Here is a 19,816-nt window from a genome sequence, read left to right as displayed (position 1 = left end):
GTCACCGTGGCCGTTGCCCCGTGGCCGTGCCCTGCCTCGCCCGCGGCCACGCCCTGGCCGGCGCCCCACTGTGCCCCGGTGGCCTACGCCCGCCCCATCGCCCCGAATGGCCCCGCCCGTGCACCGGCGACCATCTGCGCCCGTTCGGGCTGGTGCCCGCGCCAGCGCCCTGTGCCCGTTCGCCCGCAACGCCCGACCCGCTATGGCCCCTCTGGGCCACAGACACATGGGGCCCACGCCCCAGAACAAAAAAAAGAGGGATTAAAAAAATTAAAATTAATTAAAATAAACATAATTAATAAAAATAAAAATGATTTAATAAAATTAATTATTAATTAATTAATTATCTAATGAATTAATTAAGTTAATTAATCCGGTTTAATTAATTTAGTTAACTAGTTAGGTTAATTAAATAGTAATTAAATTAACTAATCTGTAATTAACCTAAACAGAGAATGACAGGTGGGTCCCACTGGACCCACATGTCAGGTTGACCAAGTCAACTCTGTTGACTGCTGATGTCAGCATGACATCATGCTGATGTCATTAATCTGTTTTTCGAATTAATTAAATAATTAATTAAATTCCAGAAATTAATAAAATCTTTAGAAAATCATATCTTTTAATCCGCAACTCGGATTAAAATACTTTCTACATGAAAGTTGCTCAGAACGACGAGACAATTCCGGATACGCAACCCGTTCGTCCGCCACACCCCCCTAACCTATCGAACTCGCAACTTTCCCCCCCTCCGGCTCCTCTGCCCGAAAACACGGAACCCCGGGAATACTTCCCGGATGCTTCCCCCCTTCACCGGTATCACCTCCTACCGCGTAGAACACGTCTAGCTCTGCCTGTTATCCTGTTATGCACTTGCTTGCTATGTATTTACTGTTTCTCCCCCCTCTTCTCTTCGGTAGACCCCGTGACGATGCTGACGCCCCAGTTCGACTACGGTGTTGACGACCCCTCTCTCTTGCCAGAGCAACCAGGCAAGCCCCCCCTTTGATCACCAGATATCGCCTATTCTCCTCTATACTGCTTGCATTAGAGTAGTGTAGCATGTTACTGCTTTCGTTAATCCTATTCTGATGCATAGCCTGACATTGTCGCTACATCTGTTGATACCTTACCTGCAATCCTAAATGCTTAGTATAGGGTGCTAGTTATCATCATTGGCCCTACATTCTTGTCAGTCTGCCTTGCTATACTATCGGGCCGTGATCACTTGGGAGGTGATCACGGGTATATACTATACATACATACATACTATACAGATGGTGACTAAAGTCGGGCCAGCTCATTGAGTACCCGCAAGTGATTCTGACGAGGGGGCTGAAAGGACAGGTGGCTCCATCCCGGTAGAGGTGGGCCTGGGTTCCTGACGGCCCCCGACTGTTACTTTGTGGCGGAGCGACAGGGCAGGTTGAGACCACCTAGGAGACAGGTGGGCCTGGCCTTGTTCGGCATTCGCGGATACTTAACACGCTTAACGAGATCTTGGTATTTGATCTGAGTCTGGCTACTGGCCTATACGCACTAACCATCTACGCGGGAGTAGTTATGGGTATCCCGGCGTCGTGGTATCAGCCGAAGCCTTCTTGACGTCAGCGACTGAGTGGCGCGCGCCGGGTTGGACTGCGTTAACGCAACTTCCTTTGTAATGGAGGTTGCTAGGTCTGCTCACCGGCCGCGTACGCAACGTGCAGGTGTGCAATGGGCGATGGGCCCAGACCCCTGCGCGCATAGGATTTAGACCGGCGTGCTGACCTCTCTGTTGTGCCTAGGTGGGGCTGCGACGTGTTGATCTTCCGAGGCCGGGCATGACCCAGGAAAGTGTGTCCGGCCAAATGGGATCGAGCGTGTTGGGCTATGTGGTGCACCCCTGCAGGGATGTTAATCTATTCGAATAGCCGTGATCTTCGGTAACAGGACGACTTGGAGTTGTACCTTGACCTTATGACAACTAGAACCGGATACTTAATAAAACACCCTTCCAAGTGCCAGATACAACCGGTGGTCGCTCTCCCTCAGGGATATGAGGAGGGGATCGCCGGGTAGGATTATGCTATGCGATGCTACTGGAGATGCTACTTGGAGATGCTACTTGGAGGACTTTAATCTACTCTCTCCTACATGCTGCAAGACGGAGGCTGCGAGAAGCGTAGTCTTCGACAGGATTAGCTATCCCCCTCTTATTCTAGCATTCTGCAGTTCAGCCCACTGATATGGCCTCCTTACACATATACCCATGCATATGTAGTGTAGTTCCTTGCTTGCGAGTACTTTGGATGAGTACTCACGGTTGCTTTCTCCCCCCTTTTTTCCCCTTTCCTTTCTTTCTGGTTGTCGCAACCAGATGTTGGAGTCCAGGAGCCAGACGCCACCGTCGACGACGACTACTACCCCGGAGGTGCCTACTACTACGTGCAGGCCGCTGACGACGTCCAGGAGTAGTTTAGGAGGATCCCAGGCAGGAGGCCTGCGCCTCTTTCGATCTGTATCCCAGTTTGTGCTAGCCTTCTTAAGGCAAACTTGTTTAACTTATGTCTGTACTCAGATATTGTTGCTTCCGCTGACTCGTCTATGATCGAGCACTTGTATTCGAGCCCTCGAGGCCCCTGGCTTGTATTATGATGCTTGTATGACTTATTTATGTTTTAGAGTTGTGTTGTGATATCTTCCCGTGAGTCCCTGATCTTGATCGTACACATTTGCGTGCATGATTAGTGTACGATTGAATCGGGGGCGTCACAGGCGCTCCATCGGTGGATGTGGCCGCGCCGGCGGTGGAGCACGGGTTCGGCAGGATGAACAACCGGGTCCTTTTCCATCGCGCCCACGGCGACGACGTCCACCTCTCGCCGCCTCGGTCTCCTTATGCCAGGTCAGGTCAGAGTTCTGAATTTGTGGTTTTGATCGATGGCAAGCATGAATATAGGCATATAGCTGTAGGATAATTTATCAGACACAGTTACCAATTCAGGATCTGTTCCAAATTGCATTCATATTATCCCTCCGTCCCATAATATAATTGATTCCATGTTATTTTAGCCTTTGGTTTCTATATCTTGATTCATACTCCTAGCTCAAAAATTATGGGGAAACAAGTTTGCATGAACGACAGTATTAGTTTATCTATGAATGCAGTAATTTGATTGGGTAATGGTTTGTGGAAGGGTGAAATACGAGCAAAACTAAATCATGTTTCCTGCTACCTAGAGTCCGGGTGATGAAATATGTTCTGAATGTTCTGTGAAGCAGTGCATAAAGGAACTTACGAGTATGAAATCATTTTTATGCAGCGCAATGCTAGCAAATGCAGATGAGAACGGCGAGGCGCATATCATGTTGTGCCGTGTTCTGTTGGGCCGGCCAGAGGCCATCCCGGCCGGGTCCTCCAAGCTCCACCCCAGCAGTGACAATTACGACAGTGCCATCGACAACATGCAGAACCCACAGTGGTATGTTGTTTGGGGCAAGGACATGAACATGAGGATCCTCCCAGAGTACGTCGTCAGCTTCAAGTGTCCCAACCTCCATCAGATGCAAGGTTAGTGAGTGCTCCGTCTGAATTGGTGTTGTAATTGTTCCGAGATGTGCCTGGATCTCATGTTATTATTCGTTGAAATTTTGGGTTTCAGGATCATCGGGAGCGAACTCCACGCTAAAGAAGCCTTCGCCGGTGGCTCATGACATGTTTCCGACGCTTCTAGCAGAGATCCAGTGGTTCATGCCATCTTCCAAGCTGCAGACATTGCAGGGGACCTACAATTGCTTCAAGGTAAATTGGTGGGGGTGCTTATTAGTATAGGGTGTGCCAATATAATAGCAATTACGGAAAGAAATCTAGAGAATTGGTCTCTGGCAGGGGGACTCTTGAGAATGGAAAACGGGGGAAGGGAGATGAGTTTGGGTGTCTTTTTTTATATATAGAAAAAGAGAGTGTGTTTTATCTGTAAGTGAAGTGTGTACGTGAAGTGCTTTTTATTGGCTAAGCCTAAATGATGAAAAAAATAAAAAGAATCTTCCCAACCAAGCAACAAACTCTATTGATAAAAATCAACATAGTAAAAATAGTTAAAAATGTACATAGTTATATATTTATTCACACTTTCTAAAAACTGGTCAAATTTTCCTTAAAAACCAAAATAAAAAGTATTCACAATATTTAAAAAACATTCAAATAATGTTCTCCCTAAAAAAATCGAGTTTTAATAAAACATTCACTTTTAAAAACAAAGAAATATTCATGTTTTTCAGAAAAAAGTAAAAAATAAAAATTGATTCACAAACTATTCCAAACTAATCTTCCATCAGATAAAGAACGCTAAGAGGGCTTTTTAACGTGCAAACTTCAGACTCTGAAAATAATAATTAATGCAACTTTATTACAAATGTTAAACTATAGTGCATAATATCACATGGATAAGGATGTATATAGATGGATTTTAAAGTGAGATTCACCCATTTCCACCGTTTGTAGTCCATATTGAAAAATCTTCTAAGACTTTATTTAGAAACGGATGGGGTACTTTGTTTGTAGTCTTTGTACAACCTGCTTCATTCAGAAGAATGTTCTATCAAAGCAACCATGTCTGATATGTTCACATGAATTCTTTCATGTGGCCGTCCCTCACATTCCTTTGCTTTCAACTATTCCAGCCAGCTGCAATGAAGTCCTCCATAGAGAAGGGTTTGCAGAAAATGATCTTGGCATCCCAAATAAGCAGGTCGGGGTCAAAGCCGGTGCCCGGGGGATTTCAATGGATCACCAACACGAGAAACTGAAATGGCAGGACCAGAAAAGATGGTCCCAGATCTCATCTGTGAGACTGTGACACTGGAATTTTGTTGATGGAGCATTACCTCTGCTATTTAGCTTCTAGAGTACAATGACTTGTATGTCCAACTATAACAGCTAGCAGCATGGTTTATTCCCTTCTGGTTGTACAATTTCTCTAGAGTGATGGCATAGGAAGAGCATGTGTATATGTTGAGGTTAGTCTTCTGATACTAATGCTCTAGATGTTCTTTGTAAACTAATGCTGCAAGTGTTTGTTTGGGACAAGACAAATAGTGTCCCAATTTTTACGAAAATGTGAATTAACTTTTATTAAAAATAAGAACATTACCAAAATTAACCTAATTATCGATGTTTATTTAAATTGGACATAAAAATGATGCATAATGGCACATGAAGCAGATTGTGCCCTTTTTTTGCCCGGTGCAACGCACGGGCATTTGTACTAGTAATAATAAAGCACGGATTGGGTCTCCGGGTTCACCGTCGCGCACTTTTTACAGAAAAGCCCATGTAATTTTGTGCATTGAACCCGCAATCCATCGTTAATCTGCGAAGAAAAAACGGTTCGCTGCAAAAAAACACCCGTACGCTTCCGCCTCCCCCCACGACCCTGGCCTTGCCGAGCCAAATCCCCTGGCCGCCGCGGCCGACCTCAACCCGCCCGCCGCCGCGGCCGCACCTCTGCCCGCCCGCCGCCGCGGCCGCACCTCTGCCCGCTCGCCGCCCCTGCCGTGCTCTCGACCGCAGCTTCTGGATCAGGTCAGCGCAGCTGCTCGAGAGGCTGGGGACGACGCATCTGCTCGGTGCAGAACGGCGGCGGTGGGATCCAGCGGGCGCGGGAGAATGAGGGATCCGGCGCCGCGGGCGAAGTCCTTGCAGCTGGAGGCGGGCCTCCATGGCTGGCAGGGAGAGCTCCAAGGTCATGGCGGGGCTTTGATTTTTCTGGTAGAAAAGAGAGACAGAGAAGGATCCAGGGAGGAGGAGAGGTAGGAGAAGAAGGAAGGATGCGGCAGGGTGCAGCGGTGCGAGGGCACTGGTCTCCCGCGTGAGGAGCGCCTCTCCTCGGGAGGATCTGGAGGGAGTGAGTGAAACTCAAATCCACTTCAGAGCAAGGTACTGTTGTAGAAGTACGAAGAAGCAAGCTGACCAGATGTACAAGTAGTAGCCGGCAACGACGATGAAGCAAGCCAACCAGATGTGCACGAAACGACCATACATCATGCCTGATTGATCCTCTGGTACGTGTTTCATTGGCCAATAGCCCATGCTAGCTAGCTAGCAACCATGTAAATTTCCCACGCTTGATTTATTCCTTTAGGACTTTATTAATTTTATATGTTCTTCCCATGATTATCTAGATAACTGTTGATGTTTCTTTTACGCATACATGGCTTTGCTAGGAATTTTTCCACTGGTGAGGTCTGAACTCTGAATACTATGAACTTAAGGATAAATCTTATAGCAGATCAAAATCATGGTCCACCCAAAAAAAGAGAGATCAGAATCATGGTTGTACTGATTCCATAGGGGCCTCATGATGGTTTGTGTTCTTTTATTCAAATGAAAAAACCAAGATTATTATTGTAACTGTTACAGTTGTACTACCAGGATTATCCTAGAAGCTGTGCCAATTTTTCATCAATTGATAACACAGTAAGGTAGTGAATCATCTTTGTAGACTTTACCATGCCTAGACTGGTTGACTTGGATCATGTGTATGTCTTAAACTTTTAAAAAATTCTCACTTTCTATGCTAAGCTTGAATTTGAAGATACAAGTTGAGGTGTGTCTTGGGACAGTGTGACTAAAAAATGAACCTTCAGTTTCTGCAATCAAAAGAAAAGTGAGTGATTTTTCAATGAAAACATAATACTTCTGAGCATAAGCATGTTAAAGTCCAGCAATTGACTTGGCTTATTGTTTTGGAAATCGCAACCGGTGCTTTCCTGCTTATTTTTGTGCTCACTTGTGTTGTTACCTGCCTCCAGAAGCTGCAATCTAAAGCCTTCTATAAGAATATCATCACAGAGTAGATCAAAAAGTTGGAGCGACGAGATAACAGCACTGATTGGCTGGTATTAAGTTTATAAAATAAATTGATTATTTTGTCTAACATATATTGTCGCTAATGTGTTCATGCTTTCCTCAGATTCTGATATGCTGAAAATTTGCCAAAGTTGTCGTTGGTTGTTTTTCATCCTGGTCTTCTTGTTTCTTTCAGTTCATGAGCACTGGACAACCAGCACAAGAGCAAGGCCTTCTTCAAGGTACCAACCATAATGCCAGGTCTCTTTTTTGTGCCACACACTCATCACTACACTGTACAGATTCCAAGGGAATCATGATAAAATACGTGTTGTTGCTACATGTTAGTGTAACAGTACTGATGCAGATGACTTGTGTGCTTGATTGTGGTTGGCTTGTGTGCTTAATTATGAAGTTAATTACTCGGCAGCACATTTATTTTCCAAGTAACCACAGGGAATTATTCTTTTGGGATCATATTTATTCTCCGCAAAAAATAATCTCAACTTGCTTAATGGCCCACATTTTCCAGTTGCTTAAACCTTCTGGACAAGACACATACATACAATTGTGTGACAACTTAACACCTTTTGGGGAATTTTGATTGCTTTTCCTAACAAGAAAATATAACAATATCTGCGAATGCTAAATTGCCAATTACTTAGTTTATCAAAGGTAAAATGTCTGCGTCATGACAAGTATGTGGATTGATTTTAAGTGAACCGACTAACTGGATGATTTAGTTCCTTGTGCTAAGTTTTGAAAAAGAACGTACTTATATGTTCCACTGTATTGATTTCATATGGTGAATGATATATTTGTTACTAGCTAAAGCTGAAGAAATGTTTACGCAAAGAACATTCATTTTCACATCACTTGGGTGCTGGTTCAGGCTGATGGGTGCATCTCCAAACGAAGCAGATATCCACTAAGAAGAAACTCATCCGAGTTCTCAAGTTGAAATCAAATTGGCCAGCTACGTTTCAAAGGTAACATCTATATAATACCTAAGATGATAGTTTGATGTGTAGATTAGAAGAAATCGCACACAATAGATGCGGTTAGTATTTTGAAAATAAAGGTAGAAGTCTTTTGTCATAAGCTTTCAAATGGTACCTATTTTGGTCAATCTGAATTCAATTTTAAAAGTACAGCAAGAACAAGATGTTGTCTGTCAGTTTTAACCATGCGCAGAGTTCTGTTTAGCATCGATATATCTATTTCGAGATAGAAATAATTTGGGGCTCGTCATGTTTCCAGTATGAGATGTGGTTGGGCAATAAACTGCATCCCCTATGCCAAGCCTACTGAGTTCACTAAAGCAACAAGCAGGGGATCACCTTGATGCATATCGCCATCACATTCAGACCCAAAGATCTGGGAGCTGCAGTCTGGGCATGATTAACTGGGCAGTGCCAAAGTCAAGCTTCCGGATGGTGGCGACAACAATGGTGGCTGGAGGCGATGGGGCTAGCAGCGTGGCAAACAGTAGCGCGCAGCGTTTCACGGTAGGGCGTGTGGCCAGTGTTTGCGGCGGTTGTGGATGATGAAGTACTGGACCTGCGGTGAACGACCATCCGCAAGATCTACATCATCATCTTTGGGTCAGTTTGCCATGAAGGCCATTCTGCGAACGAGGTTGTTCATGTCCCTCCTCATGTACAGTTGTACTTCTATTCTAGGATTTCAACTCTGCACTCCATTCCGCATCCTGAATATTCAGAGTCTCGAGTTTGCATGAGTCTCGATTTGATTAAATGAACAGGTCAGTAAGATAGATTTTTGGTCCAGGATAGATTTTTGATCGTGTGTGGGATGAGAGGGAATACTTATCGGGTTAGGGTCGTGACATTTTTTCTCCCGTTGCAACGCACGGACATTTTTGCTATTAATTTTTAATAATAAAGCACGGATTGACTTCGTGGGTTCACCGTCACAATACGCTTCTTCTGATGAATTTACGCTTTCATCAGTTTGATAAAGCAAGGTGCGTTTCGCTTTTAGGCATGCTGCACCCACAATAAAATAAAATAAAAAAATTGCTAATGTGTGATTCGAACTTAGGTTGTCTAGCAAAGAACACGTAGCCGCTAGCCAACTCACCCGGCTAATGTTTCTTGCAATAGAAAGAAACTTTTTCTTTTTCTATGTAACTCTCAAAGCCTGGGCCACGCACCAATCTCAATTGCTCCTTCGCATGGGCCGAGCTGGGCCTGGTGTAGAAAAAGAAACAACGTTCATTGTCAAACTAATTAGTCCCACCTCGCCCCTTTCAATTAAAGTGCACTAATTTATATAGGCCTCTGAGTTTTACTACATCACCAAGCAGCCTTGGGTAGATTGAGGAAGGATGAGATGAGGCCAATTACACGAGAAATAAAAGAAGGAAAGGGAGGAAATGATTAAAGAAGGAAAGAGAAGAAGGAAAGAGAAGCAAGGTCACAGAAAATAAGGAAGGGAAGGGAGGAAAAGATTAAAGAAGGAAAGAGAAGCAATGTCACAGAAAATAAGGAGAGGGAAGGCCTTCCATGTATGAAAATAAAAGAAGGAAAGAGTAGTGGCTTGACAGAAATAAAGAAAGTAAATGATGGAAAGAATTAACCACGTTGGTCATTATTGAAACGGTTGAAGGACCAGCCTGGTTCACATACTCAGACTTTGTGTTGAGCGTCTTTTATTTTTTCCACTTCCTTAACGTTCTTTTCAAGTCTCATTGTTGCTTGCCTGCACCCATTGCCAACAAACAAATTTATTCATGGGATAAATGTAAGAGTGCTATAGTATGCTAATACAAACTTAGATAAGTTGGTTGAAACAGGCGCAACCAACTAGCGCTGCTATCTAGCAATCAATATTAGCTAAATTATGAGCAACTTTATTTTTATTACGCTCAATTTTCGATGGAACCAACCCATGCAGATCGAGGAGCTTCTTCATCTCCACAAAAAAATGTCCACAATGAAATAAACATATGTTGCCTCGCTGCAATTGCTCTTTTGCTTGTGAGCTTTGGGAGGCCCTCTTCCATATGGGTGTAGATGATCAAGAAGAGTTCAAAAAACCATCTCATTTTTTTCAGAAAATTAAAAGTATTTTTTGTCACCTGAAACTTGGTTAGGGCACATACAATGCGGGCGCTAGGAATAAAATCCTGGCAGCTTTTGCATCGCCAAGGCTACTTTCGGCCTCGACACATAACCTAGAGTCGGCCACTAAAAAAAGTATACATAATGTAGCTGCTAGGGTTGTATGATTGTGCATGTTAATTTGCTCAAGATTTTATCGCTCTTGCATTGGAGCCGGCCTTAGGGTGATACTTTTAACCTTGTCATATGTTGGTCATTAGCTATAATGATGTTCGTGTATGATAACGGATTCCACGTGAGCTTGTCAGTTATGCTAGCCTGCATAGACAGTGTGTTATGTTGTGGATCAGCTCATCATCTTGAGATTGTTCACATTTGGGTCATTGTGATCACATAGACATCACAACTATCTCGGAGAAGCGCGGGGAAGAGGATAAGGTGCGAAAAGGCAAGGGGTGTTTGATATTGAATTTCACCCGTTGCAACGCACGGGCCTTTAAACATGAGACGGAAGAGGACACGAGTTGTATTGTTGCCCGGCCAATTCGTCTTTGGCTTAACTTTTCTTTTCTCTCCCTAATCTCTTCATCTCTCCCTAATAATAAAGCACGGATTGGGTCTCCGGATTCACCGTCACAATGCGCTTCTTTCCGTGATTTTACGCTTTCAATTTTAATTTTAAAATATATTCAAGGTGGTACTAATTCAGATGGCCAACCACGTCTTGTGCATCCAATCGGTCGCACCCGCTCTCTTCCCCGCTAGACTCCCTGGGTCGCTAGACTCCCTGGGCCAGATCAAGGGCTAATGGGCCTGTTGAGCATAAAACAAATAGATGGCTATCAGAAACAAACACGGACACTCCTCCTAAAAAGTACATATACAAATCGAAACAGAGCTGCCTCGATCGATAGAATCAGATCGGTCGTGGAATTCAGGGGGCTTCGATCTAAACACGCGTCGCTGGATCGAGAGAGAGGGGGGGTTGACGGGGAGAGAGCAATCAGGCGACGGCGGTGGCGGCGGCGGCTTGGAGCACAGTCGAGCAACGACAGCGGTTCCAGAGAAGGGATTCCCCTTTTTCGTCCCGTCAGAAAAAAAACACAGCCTGTTGGGGGTTGGACACCGCCGCCACCCCCTCGATCTCCGGCCACCGGAGCGGCTGCGCTCCTCCGGCCGGTCGAGCGGAACAGTCATTGCCCCGGACTCCTCCCCGTACCCGTTGCCGAACCGCGGACGATCCCCCGTCTCCAATTTCTCCGAAATTGCGGTCGGCCGCGGCAAGCAGGGGCGGTTCCTCAAGGACGCCGACATGATGGGCTTCGTGGGGTCCGTCGCGGATGTTGACGACAGAGCGGAGCTCCGCCGAGGGAAGATGCGATACATGTGCCATTCCTATCTGGTTTACTGCCTACCTCTTCCCCTGCTCCCCTGTCCCCTCCGTGCTCTAGGCAAGATCGAGCGCCGCCGGCGTCCGCCGCGAGCGCGAGCAACGTCGCCCACCTGCGCCACCCTTGCCACTGCCGTCCTTCAGGTCTGGCGTGTCCATGGCCTTTAAGCTCCTGCTCTGCCCCGAGCTGGCGACCTTCGAGCGGCACGGGAGCAACTCCTTGGTGAGCAGCGGCAGCTGCAGTAGGATATCTAAATCCGCCGTGCCCCTGTCTGGTAAGTCCTTCTGATCGAAGTCTCACTGCAGAAGGTCAGCAGCACTACCGCGTACAAAATTGAGGTTTAATCTTCATTAGCCCATCCAGCCGTCTGTCATTCGCAGCTAACGTCCGGATGCTCACGGTCGATTGGCTTGGTGATTACTTGGAACGCCAACTGAACTCATGGTGATTACTAGCTAGCTTCAAGAATAACCTGACGGATGGATAACCAATCCTGAATAGTATAAATACCGCCGTATTATTTTACAAAAAAACTAAGAAGTATGAGCGTGTGAAACCAACCAAAGCTCAAGTCACATGAGTACAATTTGTCCTGTAATTCATATAATTTTGCTTGGATTAAATATTACAATTTTTTAAATATGAGTAAAGGACCTATGGCTGAAGATACAGGAAAATTTATCGACTCTATGTTTTTCTAGAAAGTAAATGACAGACGCCATCTCCTTTTCAACCGGAATGCTTTATGGTGGAATAAGGGAACTAAACTTAAGTAAAATCTAACATATTTCTAATGGTTTGAAAAAAACTAAAAGAAGACATGTTGCTGTCCTGTATTTTGACCATGTATAGGTTTATTCTAGAGCTGTAGCAACGCATAGGCATATTTCTCTTTTCTAAATAATAAAGCACGGATTGACTCCGTCGCATTCACCGTCACAATATGCTTCTTTCCGTAAATTTACGCCCTGAATAATCTGATGGATGGATAACCAACCCTGAATAGTATAAATACCGCCATATTATTTTACAAGAAAACTAAGAAGTATAAGCGTGTTTAACCAACCAAAGCTCAAGTCACACGAGTACAATTCGTCGGTTTTATTACCCCGTTGTAACGCACGGGCTCTTTTGCTAGTCTCTCCCTAATAATAAAGCACGGATTGGGTCTCCGGGTTCACTGTCACAATACGCTTTCTTCACGTGTCATTTACTAAGCTCCGTCTCCGCGATTCCATGGACGGCGGTGGCGTCGTCGCGGGGCCGGCCTGCCGGGAGGGCGAGTGGCTGCGCGCGTAGGCCGTGGCGATGATGCCGCGGGTGGAGGCGCTCGCCGCCGACCGCGCGCGGCTGGAGGCCGTCAACGCGCTGCAGCAAGAGTCCTGGCCCCTGGGAGGCCCGCGACGTTCGCCTCCAGTGGCGCCTCCTCAAGGTGACCCCTCCGCTCCATCCACTCCCTCCTCTTTATCCTAGGATTTCGATCGGCTCCTCACTGATGCTACTGACTAGCGTGTGCTCGCGGAGATGTCAGGCGGATGAGAACTGGAGGATGTGGGAGGCGACGTGCATGGCCCTATGGCGCTCCGACGATGACTGGATGTTCCCCGGTAAGAGGAGCATTTCCTCAGCTGCTACTCTGCTTGCTACTAGCAGCGCATATCACCTAATCTTTACATAATCAGGTTGCTACGGACTGCTACCCTTGTCTGCTGCACTGAATATAGAACACCTAATTCCCTAAAGAGTGAAAATGAGGATCTAAAGATTTTATACAAGTGTGAGCTGGAAAACGAGGAGCTTAAGGTACGTTACCGAAACATGAGTTGCGTCCCAGCTTGTGCATCCTGTCAGTTTTCTTAAATCATATTCTGTGTGCCCATGCCTGCTTCTTATACTGTTAGATAAGAGCCAACGACCGGGAGGAGGAGGAGGACGCACGGCAGCGTCAGAATCAGCGCGTCGGATCCGGCTGAGGCTTACGTCGACACGGATGCGGAGGCTCTAGCTGCAGCCGCCGCGCTCTATGCCCCGCCCCTGCTCGCCGAGCCCTGCCTCTCTGGATCTCCAGCAATGTACGCTGCCATTGACCTGCACTTTTCAGAAATCTTATGTTCAAAGTGTAGTGATCAGGTGTTAATTTGTTATTAAGTGTCAGTTTAGTGCAGCTGCTCCCGTGATTTGCTTCCTAGCTGGACCATTGATCTAGAAAAGATGACACACTAGAACGTACATGGAAACTTTCAGATAAGTTTGTATACATACATGATTGAATCCTCTCCGTGCAAGAACTGACGATACACAGCTTGTTGGAAAATCATTGAGGGGATGAACTGCAGTGCAGTCTTCCCTTACCACCCAGTAGTTCCCAATTTATATTTGGAATTTTATTTTTATTTGATAAGTATAACACCTAACTTACAATGAAGTGCATCCATCAAGCAAATTGTTTGACCATTAATACAGAGCACCTCCATGTCCATGTCGTCAACATGTTGCTCGCCGACCGTGTTGTTCTTGAGATCCGCCTTGAAGACAGGGGATCGGGCCTCCATCACAAATCGTTCTTTAGCATGTCATCGCGATATGCTTCTATAGGAAGAGAGATCCTCCCCCATATTTATGCTTTTAACCCGCATGGATAGTTCTATAGAAAAAAAATGTTATTCTGTAGTCTTCGTAACTTAAGCAATGTATAAATGAATATCCACTATTCATATGTGACAAGAAGTGCATGAACTTGGCTAATGTTTAGGGGCATAAACATGATCATGTCAAAACTGCATAGAGGCACCATGTTATTATGTTCTTACAGATAAAACGTTCAGGTTACTAATTTCTCTTTGCTGAGTGATTTTACTGTTCCTCATTAGTACGTGTTAGAGCTATGAATGCTGAACTCGCTAGATTCCTTTTTGCTATGTCCGCAGGGAGGTCGCTTCTGGCATGTTCCGCAAGTTCAAAACGAAGAAGATCTCTGTTTGCACAGCCCTTCAGGGGAACAAATGGATTTCTGCACTCCGTCAGGTCAACACCACCGAGTTAGTTCATGAATCCATCAAATTATGGTTGTTGATCAGAGAGGTGCAAATACCACAGGCCAAGATGTCGTCTCCTGGTGTTGGACAACAGATGGAATGTATATGACGCGCTCAACCTACAAGGCAATGTTCTGGGGCTCTTACTCGAGCACTTGCTCTCGAACTTTCTGGAAGGCTTTGGCTGAAAACAAAGTAAAAAATTTCTGTTGACACCCGTCGCTTGGGAGGATTCTGACCGCGGACAAGCTGATCCAGAGAGGATGGCAAGGAAGCGAGATTTGTTCGATGTGCAGTTCACAGGAGGAGTTAGTGGAGCATCTTCTTCTGAACTGTTATTTTGCTCGCCAAGTTTGGAGGAGGATCGCGGCTTGGTCTTGTTTCGATTCGAGACATTATGACGTGAAGATGGCCTCCGGGAGGGCACGGTGTACTCCTGGTGGCTGGAGCGAGCCTGCCAAATCCTTACGACCAACCAGCGAAAGTTTGATGGGACTGTTGCTTACACAAAAAAAACTTTTCAAAGAAAGCTCTTCAAAAATGTTCTTCTTCAAAGAAATGCACTGATTTTCATAAAAATAGTAACTATTCTTAAAAAAGTGTCAGTTTTTATGAAAATGCTAACTTTTAAATAAGGAATTTTCCGCATTTTTCAGAAAAGCAAAAAAAAAAAAATGACAGACAATCTATTCCAAGAAAAAATTACTCTTCCATAAAAACAGATGGATAACGCTAAGGCGGCTTCTTCACGTCCGAACTTCATGCTACATAAAGAACTAATCAGTTTAACCTTATTATCGATGTATATTAAAATTATTAAAATTAGATACAAAAAATGGTGCCCGGTGCAACGCACGGGCATTTGTACTAATCTCTTCCTAATAATAAAGCACGGATTGGGTCTCCGGGTTCACCGTCATTATGTTTTTTTTAGCAAAAGATTTCACGTTTTATGAATTGACCGATGTGGTACTAAAGAAACAATTCGTTTTTGCCTCACGCTCGCTGTATTGGGCCTGGTAAGACGCTCGCTGCATTGGGCCTGCTTCAGTCTAGCCCATCCACGTGTAACTTTTAGATCCATAAATAATCCCACATTGCTCCGTTGCCATTGATCTCGCCGGTTTATATACGTACGGCCTACAGAGTAGGCAAGCGGCATCAGGAAGGAAGCTAGATGCATGGGAGGGCGGCAAGGTTGGTCTAGGCGCGTGGAATCCGGCGATGGTAGGCTTGGCGGGGCCGGAGCTCAGGACAACGCGAAGAAACTGACAGGGAAGAAGGGCGGAGCAGCCTGAAGACCCCTGTAAGAGAAGAAGGAGGACAGGACGGGACTAGACGCCACAGTCATAGCAGCACACGACTCCAAAGCGTCCGCCGCTTGCGCACTCGGAAGGGGTCCCTCCGGACCATCACTGCTCACCGCCGCTCTTGCACCCAGTCCCATCTCGTGGTGATGGAGTGAGCCAGCCGCTCTGCCGGGCTGCAGGCAGGTGTGGTGTAGTGCCAAAAGAGAGAGGCAGAGAGAGGGAGAGATAAACTGGGGAGACTAGTAGAACGCCCGTGCGTTGCTACGGGCTTTTAATTTATTTATTTTGAATTACACCTAGTTAAATGGCCATGCGTTGCTAGGGGCAACAAAACCTCTTACCGAAACTAAAGCTTGGCATGAGATACTTGTCACAGTATGTTTTGTGTGTACATGTACAATTCATACATATATCTATGCATCATTGGCGTATTCATCTTTTTGACCTCATCTCCAGTGAGCATCCCATCATCGTTCTTGTCGCGCCTGCTAATGTCACACTCCCAAAGGATTTTTTTTCAGTAGGTTCAATTGATTTAATCCAAAACGGAGTGCGAACATAACTTAGGCCAACAATGTGGAGTCAAAGACTTTCCCACAAAAAAAGCTACAAGTAAGATCTGGCCAATCGTCTCCATCAAGAACTCCTTGAGATGATACTTGTTATTGCCTTCCTCCGGCATTATGTTCCTCTTCCTCGACATGTACCGAGTTCTCCATGCCTTGGATTAAAAGACATGTCCATTAGTCCACATGCCATGAGTCGTTTAGTCTATCAATGAAAGTATTGCTTCTTTTGGTCTAACAAGGCTGCCTCAAAGAGGGGGGCGAGGGCGACAAGCTTGGAGGGAAGTGAGGGGCAAGGCATGACCACCAATATCTGTAGATGGACAACTGAGGCAGCCTTGTTAAATGGCCATGCGTTGCTAGGGGCAACAAAACCTCTTACCGAAACTAAAGCTTGGCATGAGATACTTGTCACAGTATGTTTTGTGTGTACATGTACAATTCATACATATATCTATGCATCATTGGCGTATTCATCTTTTTGACCTCATCTCCAGTGAGCATCCCATCATCGTTCTTGTCGCGCCTGCTAATGTCACACTCCCAAAGGATTTTTTTTCAGTAGGTTCAATTGATTTAATCCAAAACGGAGTGCGAACATAACTTAGGCCAACAATGTGGAGTCAAAGACTTTCCCACAAAAAAAGCTACAAGTAAGATCTGGCCAATCGTCTCCATCAAGAACTCCTTGAGATGATACTTGTTATTGCCTTCCTCCGGCATTATGTTCCTCTTCCTCGACATGTACCGAGTTCTCCATGCCTTGGATTAAAAGACATGTCCATTAGTCCACATGCCATGAGTCGTTTAGTCTATCAATGAAAGTATTGCTTCTTTTGGTCTAACAAGGCTGCCTCAAAGAGGGGGGCGAGGGCGACAAGCTTGGAGGGAAGTGAGGGGCAAGGCATGACCACCAATATCTGTAGATGGACAACTGAGTTACAAAAATGAGTATATGAAAGGAGATTAGCAATTGTTTTCTCGCTCCACTCGTAAACATAACAAGCAATTTTTCTTCAAAGTAGGTCTTACCCTATTTTTATAAAAGAAAGGCCAGGCACCTTCATGTCTAATAAAACGTTCTATAGCAAATCAATGGAACCAATCAGGCTTCTCTTAATATGCTGATATGCATGGTACTAAATTCCAAACTGGAACTACAACTGACTTCAATATATGCAAGTTCGACCGTGAAAATAGTACTAAGCTTCGCAACGGCCTGCCCAATACCTACTTTCTGCCCAGATGCGCAATTGCAAGGTTCAGCTGATTAAGATGCTTGAGTTTATCTGCAATGGTAGAGCATTATCTTTCTAATTCAAATTCAAAGCTAACAATCACAACAGAATATAACTATCACTATGGCAACTGTTACGAAGATGAATCCCTCCTTTCTCAAAGTCGATACGCAAGTTATTTGCTGCCTTCCCATATTCCTCTGGTAGCCAGGGCACCTTCACTCTCAGCGTTTAGTACCGCGTTTTATAAAGTAGTATATGTGTTCAGGTACTGCAGAAAATCACAGAAAATGAATGTTACCGTTCTGGTTTGGTCATTTCACTCTGCTCTCTCCCTTTTCACAGATGCCATTTATGTTATAGACCTTACTTGAAGATGCTCATAATTCATCACTGATGCCTTATCTGCTTCCTCCATAAACTCCCTAGTTCACATACATATTTATATTCAGTAAAAGAAAACTGAAAACACTTTGTTGCAGAGCTTCCAAATTATTACACAAGAAGCAAGCAGACGTCATCCAATCACCTATCTGAGTGCGTGTCCCTGCACAGCTCCGCCGAATCAGTGACCGAGCAAACCTAGCCAATCATCAGCCAACCCACATCAAACTACACAGATTAAATAAAACGTAACCAAAGAAGAGTAACTTACAGTGTTGGAGATCTCATCCATGGTGTGAACAATCTCAGCAGAGGGCGGCAGCTACCCAATGTGGCCAACGAGCTTGTCCGACCTGCAAATTTAACCAAACAGTCATAGAAAATTTAGCAATGGATTGTTGTGGTGGGGTAGTGTTAGGGATCGAAGGGGGGTTTTCCCCTTACCGCTGGATGACCTCATCGAGTGACGGAAGCCCTTTGCAGTGCGCAGCACATCGAAGCCGTACAGCCGCCGACCCGGCCGGCTCAAGCAGACCGTTGAGAGGCACGCGCACCTACCTGGCCACGCACCCGGCGCTGGCCAGCGCCCACACGAATGTGGTCTCCGGCGGTAACGACGCCATCGACACAACCAGTTCCAGCGCGCCCGCCCACGCCGCCGGGCCCCAGCACGGCCACCAACATCGCTCCTCGCCCCCCACCAGCAATGCCCCCACGAGCGGATGCATCAATCGAAGAAAGAACCAACACCTTCCCTTGTGGTCTCCCCCGCTGGTGGCTGCTCTCCTTCCCGACTCCGGCTTCCAGCGGACGGCGCTCCGATGAAGAGTGCGCCGACGAGGGCGTCTTGGAGGACGGCAGGGAGGGGAGAGAGGATGTCGCTTGGGGAGTTGGGGAGAGGCAGGGAGGGGCTGCGTGATTGATGGGTCTTTTTTTCTAGGTGGAGCGGTGAAAAAGGAAAGAGGAAGATGCCTTATTAGGATTTGAGAAAGATCGACATATTAGGAAAATTAGGATTTGGAATTGATTGTCATGAAACTAAATTTTATTGATTGGTAACGTGCTATCAGTTCCTGCCCGTTTATAACGTGTCTAGTTAGGAAACTTTGGAAAGGTTAGGAAACTTTTTATTGTGAGGGTAAAAAAAATTAACGTGAGTAGATATGGTGGTGGGATGTGAGACCAAAATAAACCGGACTATTCAACCAACTTGTCCATTAGGAGTAGAGATAGAGATTATTATTATTATTAGAGATTAGAGATTAGAGATTAGAGATTAGAGATTAGGGATTAGAGATTAGAGATAGAGATTAGAGATAGAGATTAGAGATTAGAGATTAGAGATTATTTGTTTCCTGAAAATCTATTATTTGTTTCCTAAAGCAAATTGCATTAATGAGAGAGATCCGTTGATTTGGTTAAGGTAGGAAAGAATCTATTATTTGTTTACTAAAGCAAATTGCATTAATGGGAGAGATCCGTTGATTTGGCTAAGATAGGAAAGAATCTATTATTTGTTTCCTAAAGAAAATTGCATTAATGAGAGAGATTTGTTGATTTGGCTTATGTAGGCGGTTTTTGCGGTTCGTGGCGGCTTAGTGTGAGGTGGGACGAGGTACCAAAAAAACCATGGGAGGTGGGACGAAAAAAAATCTGAGAGGTGGGAGTTGTCCCTGGTTAACCTACGAAATTTCGTAGATTTTTTTAGGACGAAAATAAACCGTGGGAGGTGGGACTAAAAAAAACCTGGAAGCGAGACTACCAACTACTCCCTTAGGAGTAGAGATAACGTGTACAACCTTGGGGGGGGGGGGGAGATGGACGTGTATGACACGTGGAGCACCAGCAATTCTTTTTGCGGGTTCTTCTAGCAATCAGCCAACGCGATACTTTTTTTTGGAGGGTAGCTAACGAGATACTTTGGGTGATAACTTGTGCACGCATGTCGACTGGTAAATGTTTTCCTGTTTTTAA

The 19,816-nt window shown here is 45.3% G+C and overlaps 1 long non-coding RNA gene across 1 annotated transcript; it reads left to right on the top strand.

Annotated features, from left to right (window-relative positions):
- Nucleotides 1-12,704: 12,704 nt before the first annotated feature.
- On the top strand, nucleotides 12,705-14,640 carry LOC119281042. Its single transcript, XR_005138254.1, has 4 exons — nucleotides 12,705-12,916; nucleotides 12,992-13,112; nucleotides 13,211-13,381; nucleotides 14,237-14,640. It is a non-coding gene; the product is annotated as an uncharacterized LOC119281042 (long non-coding RNA).
- The last annotated feature ends 5,176 nt before the right edge of the window (nucleotides 14,641-19,816 follow it).

Source organism: Triticum dicoccoides, chromosome 3B (assembly GCF_002162155.2).
Source record: "Triticum dicoccoides isolate Atlit2015 ecotype Zavitan chromosome 3B, WEW_v2.0, whole genome shotgun sequence".
In the NCBI taxonomy this organism is placed as follows: Eukaryota; Viridiplantae; Streptophyta; class Magnoliopsida; order Poales; family Poaceae; genus Triticum; species Triticum dicoccoides.
This window is presented reverse-complemented; position numbering and strand designations above follow the sequence as displayed.